At 36.5% G+C, this 13552-nt stretch overlaps 1 long non-coding RNA gene across 1 annotated transcript in view; it reads right to left on the bottom strand.

Annotated features, from left to right (window-relative positions):
* Window positions 1–13552, bottom strand: part of LOC135210487 (uncharacterized) — a 44613-nt gene that overhangs the window by 11301 nt on the left and 19760 nt on the right. Inside the window, exon 2 of the long non-coding RNA XR_010313514.1 lies at window positions 1683–1859. This is a non-coding gene — a long non-coding RNA (uncharacterized LOC135210487). The remainder of the gene's footprint in view (window positions 1–1682; window positions 1860–13552) is intronic.

Here is a 13552-nt window from a genome sequence, read left to right as displayed (position 1 = left end):
ACTTGAGTTAGCTTATTTACCGCCTTCCGTTTCGGGATCGTGATCAGCGCAGAGAGCTTGACTGACTCAGGGTCCTGGACTGACTAAAGTAGACTCGCATGAGGGTTTTAGGCGCGAATAAGGTTTTTGTTTGTGCTGACCAATTTGTGGTAGCTTTACCCAGTAAATTTTACGCTTTGTAGGCTGAGTCTAAGCACATATATTAGAGTAATATCGAACAGTGCTTCGTTTATCATGTGGCTTCGCATGTGCTAGGCATTTGTGGAAGTTTTATCCGGTACATTTTACGCTTTACAGGTTCAGTCTAACAGCACCCGATATGCTTACTAACTCTTGTATTCAAGTCCAAACTAGTTTTTAACACCGTTTTGTCAGATTTCAAGATGATATGATGCATAGGCGTTGTCAAACGATATATCTAACGTGATTATGATAACTATTTCATTGAGCGACTGAAAATTAACTAATAACTTTCATATGAAGATACATATTCAGTATTCTTTTCTTTTTAAAGCTGAAGGATGGGGACGTACGTTTAAGCCGTGCTACGCTTTAGCTTCAAGCAGTCAGCTAGTTCAAGCGCAAAAGACATGCAAATCTGCAGTGTTTAAAGTAACATCAAATGTGTTTCATGACGTAACTGAAAAATTTCCCAAGATTGTCGAACTTTGGTACTGTACAATTTTCAAAGGCTCTTAAAATTGTACAATATAGAATGAAAATACTTTTACCTAACGCTTAGTCAGTCAGGTGTGTGAAAATCATTTATAAATAGACGTATATATATATACATATATACATATATATATATATATATATATATATATATATATATATATATATATATATATATATATATATATTTATATATATATATATATATATATATATATTATAAACCTTACATAATTGCATTACGAAATAGCGATTTAAATAAATTTCAAAATATGTCTAGCAATTCATACAAATTTAGCTCAGTTTTAATCACTTCGACTTTCGTTAACCATTGGAAGACCTTACCTCATGAAAATAACTGACTGTAACTAAAGCATTTTTATGAACATCTGACGGACCCCAAGAGGAGTAATTTCGCTCAAAAATGAGAAATTAAAACCAACATATAAAGATTTTATCAACATCTTTGGCTCCCGTTTTGACTTTTTTGAAGACTACACTGCCATTCACGTCTTTATTGCTCTGGAACGGCATAAAATAATCCTCATGGAGGACGTTGGTAATGAATGTTTCCTAGTCAGTCTGAGTAGAATGAATATATTCTCTACTTTTTATGTCTTTTATCTTATATCGGTGTTAGGAAAAACCACTCAAGGTTTACAATTGGGATTTGGGGTAACGTTAGGAATATAAACCATTTTAATGGGAATTTTAGGTTCTATTTATGAGGTTTTTATGTATTTTTAACACTGTAAGTGTACTTTACGTCAACAAAGGCGCAAAATAAATATTTAATGGCATATCTGTTGAATGTTGACTGGGTGACGTTACGTAAAATGAATTCGGCTTTGATTTTATACCAAACTAATTACAGCAGCAAAAATAATTAAGATTAAATTGTATATATCACTGTAAGTAGACAAATAAGACATTAGGCCTATCTGTCTGCATTACGATTCGGCATAAAATGAAAGAAAAAAAAAAAAAGATCCTTGTACGTCCCTTACCTTGAATATAGGGCACCATATGAGGTTGTGTTTCTTGACCCATCTCAGGTTGTTCAGGAGTCGGTTGTTTTTGACCTCGAAATACCCGGGGATGCCTTCCACGAATTTGCAGCCGGCCCTAGCGACGGAGGCTCGCCGTCTGAACACCTCGCGCTGACTCTCCGCTTTCTCGCTGGTCTGAACGTAACGAGAAACATTACTGAGTTTGTCTTTACCTTTGACGTTTCTGCAAAACAGCTTCTCTCTCTCTCTCTCTCTCTCTCTCTCTCTCTCGTAGATAATTGTGTGTGTGTAAAGCATTAAGAGTTACTTTTAACATTTTTTTCGTTTCTGCCATACAGTCGCTCTCAACTTTGGCCTCTCTCTCTCTCTCTCTCTCTCTCTCTCTCTCTCTCTCTCTCTCTCTCTCTCTCTCTCTTCCCCCACCCCCATAGATAAATTATATATTTTTGTGAAACATTACTGAGTGTTTATCAACTTTCGTCAAGACTGTCGTTTTCAGTATTCGGCATACATCTCTCTCTCTCTCTCTCCTCTCTCTCTCTCTCGCCGTTAAATTCTTTTTCAATAGTACGTCAGATCGATAGATGTTCGTTCAGAACTATGTGGCACAGGAATGATATTAGGCATTCTTTGTAGGTTGTGCGAATAATAGTCTTAAAATATTATGTAGGAATTCATTCGCTAGTGGAGATGAGTTTTACATAGTTAGATATCTTTTATTATTATTATTATTATTGATTATTATTATTACTTATTATTATTATTATTATTATTATTATTATTATAGAAAATGACCACCATTCATATGGAACAAGCCTACCACATGGGCTATTGACTTGAATTTCAAACTTCCACAAGAAATACGATGCTCTTTTGAAAGAATGAACAGAAGAAGCCACTAGGAAATACAGAAAGAAGAGATCACTTATTAGAAAATAATGAAAAAATGATAGACGAAAGTTAATCAATAAATAAATAGAAAAAAGTATAGGATTTACTGTAGGGTAGTACTACATTGCATCTTCTCTTGAACTTGCGCGCTCTATACTCGGTTTATGTGGTTTTGTGTATGGGAACACTGCGTCCGGAGCTTTAAATAGTCACATTCAGCTTACATTCGACAATAATAACAATATCTTATTTCGAATATTAACGGTGTAATTCGCATACAGTAAATTATTAAAACGCGTTTTCAGTTGCAAATGTACACCCAAATATCTTTTATTTTACCTAAAATTTACACATAGCGCAACTATTTAAAGCCCGGGAAGCAGTGTTACCATGTGAAAACCACCACAGGCCGATGGACTGTATGAGAGTATAGTTGCACAACAAATTCAGGGAGACCGTTCCACAGTCCAACAGTGTGAGGAATAAAGGACCTCCTCTGGAACTGAGAAAATCTCCATGTAACGGAAAAAAAAATCAACAAAAACAAACCACAACAACACGTTAACCAGATTCGGTCTATGGTCTTAGAAGGTGATACCTTCGTCATTTTCTGTCTGGGTTTCAGAACGTATCACTCGTAGCTCTCAAAGAATGATAGAACCGTGGAATTTGGCCTATCTTTACGACGACGTCACTCTCCTTAAGGCTGCCCAGACTCGAGGGGCAGGATGTTAAACCCTTGAACAGATGAGTTTGATAAGAAGCGACGATGCGATGTCAGTTGAGTCTATGGTGCGGTATGTGTCTAGACCTTGGGTTGCGGACACTTACACACACCTAGTCTGATTTCAGAAGCCACAGAGGTAGCTCTTGCTCATCCATGCTTGTATACTCAAGCGCGCGCGCGCACACACACACACACACACAAACGCAATATATTTATATATGGACTGTGTCTTGACTACTCATATCCCAAGTTGTCCTTAAAATAATTAATGATCAATTTACAATTATGTTACAATTTTGCGCTTTCTCTTGTGCAACAACCCCGTCTTAGGATTAAGGAGAAAATCCACCTGTATCAGAACTTTGTAATCTCTGTTGTAGTTATTGATGGTTGAACTTCAAGTATGTTATTGAAGAAGGAAATTCTCGGTGAACGGGTATAGTAGTATGTATAATGTTCATTCGTTAGCCACTTTGTGTGTGTGTGTGTGAGAGAGAGAGAGAGAGAGAATTCTACCCACTCATTCGTTTCTTTTTAATTTTTAGTCCTGAACTTTGTTTCGCCCCAGGCCCTCAACTGAACCAGAAGTTGCGAATGAATGAGCCATGTTTGTAGGCCTATGTGTGTTTTCATGGGCTCGAGGTTTAAAACCATTAGATCACTGGTGTAAAATATAATGCCTATATTTAGCCACATAACATCCCATGATTTAGGTGCTGGGCGTAGGCCTAGGACTAACAGAACGGAAAGGCTGGTCTTATCTCATTCAAGGCTTTATCCTTCGTATATATTGTGAAGACTTGCGTAAGTATACAGAAAATTTAAATGGAAAGTCGTAGCATTCTTAAGATGCCTACTTAATAGCTCACAAGTGGGTTGAAACTCCTTTCGTAGCAAGCCAAGCGAATCAGCCATATAGACTTACATCTTTATTCCTCCAAAACCGTTATGTAAGTCAAGGTAACCCGGAAAGGCAACATTCCTCGTCCCTTTAGCAAGCGAGATAAAGGGTTATAGAATTTGCAAAGTACCTTTACGAAACAAGATGTATTAGAAGTAACAACAACACGAAAACAATAGCATATCCAATAATGCTCATTATAAGCAACAATAACTGGCCAACTGAAGCTGGTGAAACGCTGAGTCAGGTTTAGTTTACTTTCCAAAGCAATATGGCATCTCGCTTCGCGCCATAACCTCCTTATTCGTCGACCTCAGATTGAATTTGGTTCCAACGAATTCAGTCTGAGACTTCTGGCCACCTCTTGGCCTATTACATAATGGATGAAATAAGTGTAAGGCTATACATATTATATATATGAATTATTTTTTGAAGAGTATGAAACAGCAACGTAGTTTTAACGGAAAAATAAGTGCATTTCGTTGCAGTTAGGCCTATGTTCACATCCAATTTTCAGTAGCTCTTCATTACTCTATTACCTGAGCCAAATCGCTCAATTTATGAAGCAGTCAAATAAATCCTACCCAACCCTCCAAATTTATTGTTTCCGTAGGTAGCCATCAATCCTTGCCCGGAGGAACGAACTTGTGTTAAAGACTAACTGAGGTTAGCAATAGCTACAGACCACCTCTTTCTTATGCAAATAAAACCATACTGTGAGTTGTTTATGACTTTTCTTGTCTTTCTTTTAGAGCTAAGGAAAGAAAGGGTCCTTGTGCTGACATCTGTTCTGAAATACTTTTGCTAATGTGACTATTTTGTACATGACGAAAAACAAATGACTGCGCTACCGAACTCAAATAGACCGATTGATTTAATTAGACCGATATTTCTCAGATAAGGGGCCTTTCTCAAATAGGCCGATGTTTCTCAATTAAACCGATGTTTCTCAATTAAACCGATGTTTCTCAAATTGAACGATGTTTCTCAAATAGACCGATATTTTCCGTAGAGACCTATCTCTCTCAAATAGACCTACTTTTCCCAAATAGAGAGATCAAATCCTGAAAAAACTAACAGCAATCCACTCTTCAAGGTCTAAAGACCCTGGCCTCTTAACGTAGCAACTGTATTAGCGAAAATGACCCTGTAAATAGTGGGGAAGGGACCTAACCTCTTCATATGCATAGGTCACTGATCAATCGCTAATTATAGGATATTTTCAGATTAGATATTCCCCCTCACTTACGGCTGCGTGCGTCTTTTTCCAATGGGACCGTGAACCAGTTACAAATACCCTGCCAAGTGAAAGCTTTGAATAGTACTTACCTTGTCACAGTCAGCCTAAGGAGAGAGAGAGAGAGAGAGAGAGAGAGAGAGAGAGAGAGAGAGAGAGAGAGAGAGAGAGAGAGAGAGAGAGAGGAAATGGCGATGGATGTAAGGATTCAAACCAAAGCTTCTACGTAGTTAATGTGCGGGTATCTATCTATCCTGCCCATGGACACAAAACCGTTCCACTGACCCACCAGCGAATATCTCTCTCTCTCTCTCTCTCTCTCTCTCTCTCTCTCTCTCTCATACACACACACACACCTACTTGGGAAAGATCAAAGAGCCTGGAATTCGCATTTTTTTGCGTGACATTTCCATATTACAGTCCCTCAAAAATTATAGATTTTAAAAATCAATTGTAATGTCTTTCATGAGGCCTTACGGTATCAAGTGTTTTTTAACAGTTCGGTAAAAAAATTTCAGTTTAATCTATATTCTATCGTACAGATCTTCTGATGTAAATGCCCTAAATACCAATGTTATTTTAAAATGAATACCATAATTATTCTAAAATGCGAGAAAATATTTATGATTCTGTCAGAAATGAATTACGCTCCTAGACCCATAACTCAACTTAAACTGGATTTACCTCTGTAATTCGCCCTGCGATTAAAATAAATGACCCACGGCAATGCTTTTTGTTGCCCTTATTCTCGAGACACGTGCCACAATGTAATTTAATAGCTCACCCTTTTTTCCCCTTTTCAATTTAACCACCGGAGTAGACTGTCCATATCTAGCACGAATCATGGCGGTTTAATTATGCCACCTTTTTCGAATTAATCGTTAATTTTGGCCTCTGGGAACAACTTATCACCTCACGTGAAGAGGGTCCAGCGTTGGACAAAACAGTTTAGCCCTGTACTCTTTAAACCTTGGTTTAATGTATCAAAGAACCCGACTTAAGATTAAAAGGAGACCACGTCTGTTATGAAAACCACTAACTGGTAACCCTTTTAACCGTTGCGTTTTCGATCCTGAGAGTGATCACATTCTCTTATATATATACTATATATATATATATATATATATATATATATATATATATATATATATAATTGTGTATGTGTATGTACTATTCCTTGATGATTATTTGAATAAGTTAAGAGCTTAATTCATATTTACAGTTTAGAAAATACGAGTGTAAGTATATGAAGGCGCCAAACGCTCTATTTTAGTGAACTACGCTTCTTTCAGCACACGAGGAAAATCAATGGAATTTAGCAGTTCATTAACAAATCGTATAAAAAAACAAATTTGTTTTCAAACAGAATGCGATCTTGCGTATGGTAGAACGATAGGAACCCCCAAACTAATCATTAAACCTTACCTTCTCTTTGCAAGTATGCCCATGGCACTAACCTACTTATCCTCTCTCTCTCCTCTCTCTCTCTCTCTCTCTCTCTCATATTCACGGGTACTCGGCTTCGCAACGGCTTAGGATACTGCAACTAGTTTTCCTGTTATGTCCTTAAGGAGGGAGGACCGCTGCTTGTACTCGGAGGATTTTTCTAAGTCTTTTCAAAGCGCAAGTAGCACTCGTGCGTGTCGGTTGTTATATAGTCATACACACACACACACACACACACAAACACATTCGTTCCTTAACGACTAATAAAGACGACAGCGTTTGGATTTCTGATATTTCCGTGTGGTATTCGCTTATTTAACGAAGTCACGCGTATCTACTGTGATTTTTAAACACACACACACCACACACACATATATATATATATATATATATATATATATATATATATATATATATATATTATATATGTATATATATATACAATCTCACGCTTCTCACTACCTCTAGGCTAAGACGCTCTCTCTCTCTTCTCTCTCTCTCTCTGGCTCCTCTCTCTCTCTCTCTCATAATAACAGTCTGTCAATCCATCTTATCAAATTAGTACCCCCATAGCTGATCTGTACCTTGGCTCATCCTTTCCCTCACAACTACAACTCCTATAGGGGATAAACATCACCTTATTTCAAGTCAGGACGTCCGCGATGTGCCGTTAATTATTATCCACCGAGCCAAGAAGTGCGTTAGCTGGGGAGAGAGAGAGAGAGAGAGAGAGAGAGAGAGGATAGTAAAAAATTGCCTACTCACACCGCAGAGACTATATTACCCACGTTCCTGCACACCATAGGTGGCCTCCGAGGAGAGAGAGAGAGAAGAGAGTTTTATTACATTCACCTTTAATAGCACTATTAAACCTATAGACATTAACAGCCTTAAAAGTTGATTTATGATGGCAAAAGAAAAAAAAATGCTACAAAACGGAGACAATAAAGGATTCTTTTATTTTCAATCAGGTTGTTTCTATAGGGACTCTTCTTCAAGACGGCAATTATTGCTCGTATATGTTTCAGTTACTCGTTTTTTTTTATGAGAATTTTCTTTTTCTAACGAGTTTTGAGAGAAAGAAGTTTTAAATGATACGAGTTCAAAACAGGTTTCATTCAAAAGTTTTCCAAAACAGGTTGATATTCCTTGATTCTTCAGAAAAAGGTAATTTATTAAATTGTATGATGATATTTTTCAGGTGAAATGCCCTCAAGATTTGAATGAAGGAATTCAATTGTTGTTTTTAGAGAACATGAATTTTATTCAAAGATTTCTTTAAACAAAACTGGTTTTAGAATCAAAACATCGAGTTTCATTTATACTGGCCTCAAAATAGTCTTGTAAGAATGCAATTTCAAAATATGGGTTAAAATGTAATTTCAAAATATGGGTTAGAATGCAATTCCTAAATAAGGGTTAGAATGCAGTTTCAAAATATGGGTTACAATGCAATTTCAAAATTATGGTTTAGAATGCAATTTCTAAATATGGGTTAGAATGCAATTTCAAAATATGGGTTAGAATGTTATTTCAAAATATGGGTTAAAATGTAATTTCGAAATATGGGTTAGAATGCAATTTTAAAATATGGATTAGAATGCAGTTTCAAAATATGGGTTAGAATGCAATTTCAAAATATGGAATCCCTTTAATGCGTTGACATCAACAAAGGTTTCATGTAATATTTAAAACGATTTGATTACAGTAAAAGTGTTTTGAAACCCCCTTTTAAAAACGCTTTACAAGCCAGGATTCCATTGACCGTGTTTTTGAAATAAATGCTTGCAGTCACCCTGCCATTCAAGTAGTTTTGAAACCAATGACCATTTCTCTATACATCTTGTTGTCGTAGTTGTGATCAAATGTTCTCTTCTGAAGAAACTTTCTTTTATCAGGTTTGCATTCACTGAGGCTTATTTCTTCGAAGAACTCTTCAAGCAATCCTACCCTGAAGCTTATTATTATTCCAGCCAAGAAGATGACCTACGAGAAGGTTGAAATATCGCGATAAGCCAGAGCTACACCAGTATTACTATTATTATATTATTATTATTCAGACGATGAACCCTTTCCATATAGATCGACCATTCATGGGCCATTGACTTGATATTCAAACTTCAAAAGGATACGGTGTTCATTAGAAAGAAATAACAGGAGGTCATACGAAATACAAAAGGAAGAGATCAGCTATTCGAAATAAAAAAAACTAATTTCGTAAATAAAACCGATGAAAAAATGTAAGTATCTATAAGAATACGAGAAGAATTCCTTTGGGGCAGCAATGCATTGCATGTTCGCTCGAGCTTTTAAAAGAGGAGGTTCCAAATACGAAAACACCTATCGGAATGGAGGTCTGAAAGGTATACAGAAAAAAGCAAAAAAATTGAAAAACGGGTCCCTTCAAAAGGGGGCGCGTCTTGATGATGAATTACGAAGCATTATTTCCAGCCCAGGTATGTTGCTAGCTCGTAAAGGAATGGTTGTGATGGGGTGGGTTGGGTAAAACCCTTGGGGAAAACCTAGAAGTAGGGGATATGGAGGGGTGAGTGAGGACCAATGTAGGGCACGGGCCTCAGATTCTCCAAGGTGTATGGGATGCAGGTATACGTAGGTGGGTAGTGGGGAAAAACCTCTATAGTGACTCTGCAGTCCTTAAATTGAAGAACGAAACAAAGGACTGACAGATTATTATTATTAATCATTACTATTATTATTTTGGTCTATCACAGTCCTCCAATTCGACTGGGTGGTATTTATAGAGTGGGGTTCCGGGTTGCATCCTGCCTCCTTAGGAGTCCATCACTTTTCATACAATGTGCGCTGTTTCTAGGAGCACAATCTTCTGCATGAGTCCTGGAGCTACTTCAGATTCCTTTTCAGGGATCTTGGGATCGTACCCACTATTCCCATCATTATGGGTACAATTTCCACTGGCATATCCCATATCCTTCTTATTTCTATTTTCAGGTCTTGATACTTATCCATTTATTTCCCTCTCTTTCTCTTCAACTCTGGTGTCCCATGGTATTGCGACATCAATGAGTGATACTTTCTTCTTGATTTTGTCAATCAACGTCACGTCTGGGCTATGATTATTAATTATCATTGTTAGGGAGGAGACCCTCTCTGAGGAGAGTAGCGTTGAAAGCAGTGGCTGTTTCTACGGCATTCAATTTGTATAGTCTTCTTTATTCGTTAGACAATCTTCTTTTCAGCTGCACGTTGATGAAAAGATGGTTGGGAGACGAATAGAGAATACTACAAATTAAATACGTAGAAACAGCCATTGTTATTATTGTTATCATTATTCAGAAGATTAAACCCTATTCACATGGAATAAGCTCCCACAGGAGCCACTGACTTGAAATTCAAGCTTCCAAAGAATATTAGTGTTCATTTGAAAGAAGTGACAGAGGATAACAGGAAATACAGAAAGAAGAAATCAACTATTCGGAAAACAAGATAAATGAATAGATTCACAGATAAACAAATAAGAATATTAAAAATATAAATTAAAACACAAGGTGAATTGTTTTAGTGATGCACGGCATCATGGCTTGAACTATTAAAATTCCATTTGCACGACATCCTCTGAAGGGAGACTGTTGTTCCACAGTCCAACGGTGTGAGGAATAAAGGACCCCTGGAACTGCGAAGAGTTCCTCGTTGGACGAGTGGGCTACATGCTCGCCTGATTCGGTAGTCGCAAGTTCGGTTGCCCGCTCTGCCGACGTGGAATCAGAGCAGTTTATTTCTGCTGATTAGAAATTCATTTCTCGATATCATGTGGTTCGGATCCCACACTATGCTGTAGGTCCCGTTGCTCGACAACCAGTTGGTTTCTATCAACGTAAAAAATATCTAATCCTTCGGGCCAGCCCTAGGTTCTTATAGAAGCTTGTGGTCCAACAAAGTATAGGTAAGGTATAGATGAAGTATAGATAAATAGATAAGGAAAGGTGTCCTAGAGTTCCCAAGGAACTTCAAGCTCAAGGATCACGAGGCAAGAGTTATTACCTAAGCGCTGTAAGCCAAAGGGAGGAAGGTTGGTTTAGGACTCACTGCCGCAAAGGATCAAGGTCCCCCATATCCTTCTCTATGGTTATGTAACCAGCCGTTTTTAAGAGCGAGAGAGACTATTCCAATGCTCTAATTGGTGTTTCGTGAGAGTTGCAGATCAACGCGCGCATCTGTTGACAATTATATGTTTCTGTGTGATTCGCTTTCACCATACAGTGAAAAAAGACGGTAATATGCTATACTGAGCGATGGTCGAAATATTTAGGAGTAAACTTCGTATCACTGGCAATGCAGTTTATCGTAGGTTTGCCTGGTGGGAAACAGTTTATACAATTCTTGACTTTATACTTAAGACTAGACGTTTTCAGCTTATCGACAATACAAAATTTAATCTTTTCGACTGACTTCAGGCCGTCATTCCGTGCTTTTATACTCTTCTGCTCTGTTATTCTAAGCGCAGCCATAAATTGCAACGATTCTGATATGAAATAACACCGAAATTTATGTCTTCGCAAGAAGGCTAATTTTACACAGACCAGCCAAAGATATATACTAGTATATAAGCGATCCTCACGTGAAAATGAAAGGAGGAGGTACCAAGACTTTCAACTTTTATTCCAAAGTTTATATATTATATATATATATATATATATATATATATATATATATATAATATATAATATACACACATATATATGTAATTATATGTGTGTATTTATGCATTAAGCTACAAATGTCCTTTAACATCCAATTCGCTCTAGCTCGGAATTAATGTATTTTCACATATGTTAACCGAAGGGGAATTTTCGTAGTTGATAATAATTTCGTCCTCGCGTGGATTCGAACCAGCGCACAGAGAAATCAGGACTTCACTGACGTCTTAATGCATGTATGTAAATCGCGGTGATGTGATAAAAATTCATATTTATTTATGTATGTATGTACCCAATGTGTTTTGTGAACGAGGATTGCTTATGGAAGCGAGAACTGGAAATCGCAGCATACGATGTTACTAACGGCTTCTCTTAGGTAAACTTTGCCATTTGATGATCTAGCACTCTAGTTCCCAAAACCGACCACTTGCTCCTAAGATTCGGAACTCTACAGTCACCTCTGTTGTCCCAGGATAATTCAACTTATCTTTATATTAAAAATTATAGAGAAGTTTGGTTATTATCTACACTTTTTTTTACCTTTTCGTACTTTATATGGGCAGTTTTGCCAATTCCAGTCTCAGACTATAAAAATATTATACGAATATTAATAAAAAATCATATAGTAATAAAATATTAGTAAAAAGTATTCAAAAATATTTAATAAAAATATTCAATAAAAAATAACTAAAAAATATTAGTAAAAAGTATTCAAAAATATATAAAATATTCTTAAAAATAACATTCATATATAATGGAAATATTTACCCAAAAAAAATAATTAACCCTCCCTGGAATCAAACAGGTCTTAGGTGGCGTCAAAGTTATACCCACGTGCGCGCTCACTATGTACTTACAAAAAAAAAAAAAAAAAAAAAAAAGATGAGGATCGTCACTCCAAACTACTTTTTAAAAAGTAGAATAAAACAGTTTACAACCTCTTTTACGACCTTTGTAAGGATTTTACGGTTCTGGAGACAGTATAATTTGCCTTTGAATTCGACTGACAGAAAGTCCTTTTAAGCATTGAGCATACAAATGAACATCGGGACTTTTTTGTGGTTTTATTATTATTATTTTTTAAATTTTGGCTGCATTTGGTCCATTTAATATATTCAGCATGAATGGACATATTATGATTACCTATATATATATAATTTCTTTTGTTCGTAGTTAAAGGCATTGAACTTATATTTTGTATTTGTTTTCAACAGATGTTTGCTCTTGGATAAGTACACACACACACTTATATATATATATATATATATACTATATATATATATATATATATATATATATATATATATATATGTAAGTGTTTACATAATAAAAATATGGAAGTTAGTCCATATATATAAAGATTGCTTGCAGGAATGTGATCAGACTAGAGACGCTAAAGATGACGTATACAATAAGTATGTTAGGCTAAGTTGACATGCCGTCACCTGTAGTCATTCAATTGTTTATAAACATTAGTCCAAGTCTCCCTGCTTGAGACAACTACCCCGACCTATAATTCAAACGGCCTACGTGATCTGTAGCGTGTCTCATTTGATTGTGTGTTCGTATGAAACTATGTCATTTGTATGTATTGTTCATATGTTCGAACTACTGTCTGCTCCTTCATAACTTGTAACAGAGATGGTAGACAGGAGAACAGAGTTAGCTATCGTCATTAGAAGACCTGTACCTCTTTACCTAAGCTTTATCATGTAGAGGAATAGGATTAGCCATCATCATTGGCAGAAGCGATCAAGCTATCGTTATTAGAAGACTTGTACATCATATCTGATCTTCACCATGTAAAACTTCAGAAGAATACATATAGTTTTATATTTCGTGTTTTCTACAAGAACCTCCTCACCATGAGTTTAACACATCGTCGTAATAACAAACAAGATTAATACCGACTTCGTAAATGATCTACAAACCCCCAGACACTCCATTGAAGATGGAAGTGCAATACCAACCGACTTAGCGTAAGATTAT

Source organism: Macrobrachium nipponense, chromosome 39 (genome assembly GCF_015104395.2).
Source record: "Macrobrachium nipponense isolate FS-2020 chromosome 39, ASM1510439v2, whole genome shotgun sequence".
Lineage (NCBI taxonomy): Eukaryota > Metazoa > Arthropoda > Malacostraca > Decapoda > Palaemonidae > Macrobrachium > Macrobrachium nipponense.
Note: the sequence above shows the minus strand (reverse complement) of the source record. Positions and strands in the feature narration are given on the sequence as shown.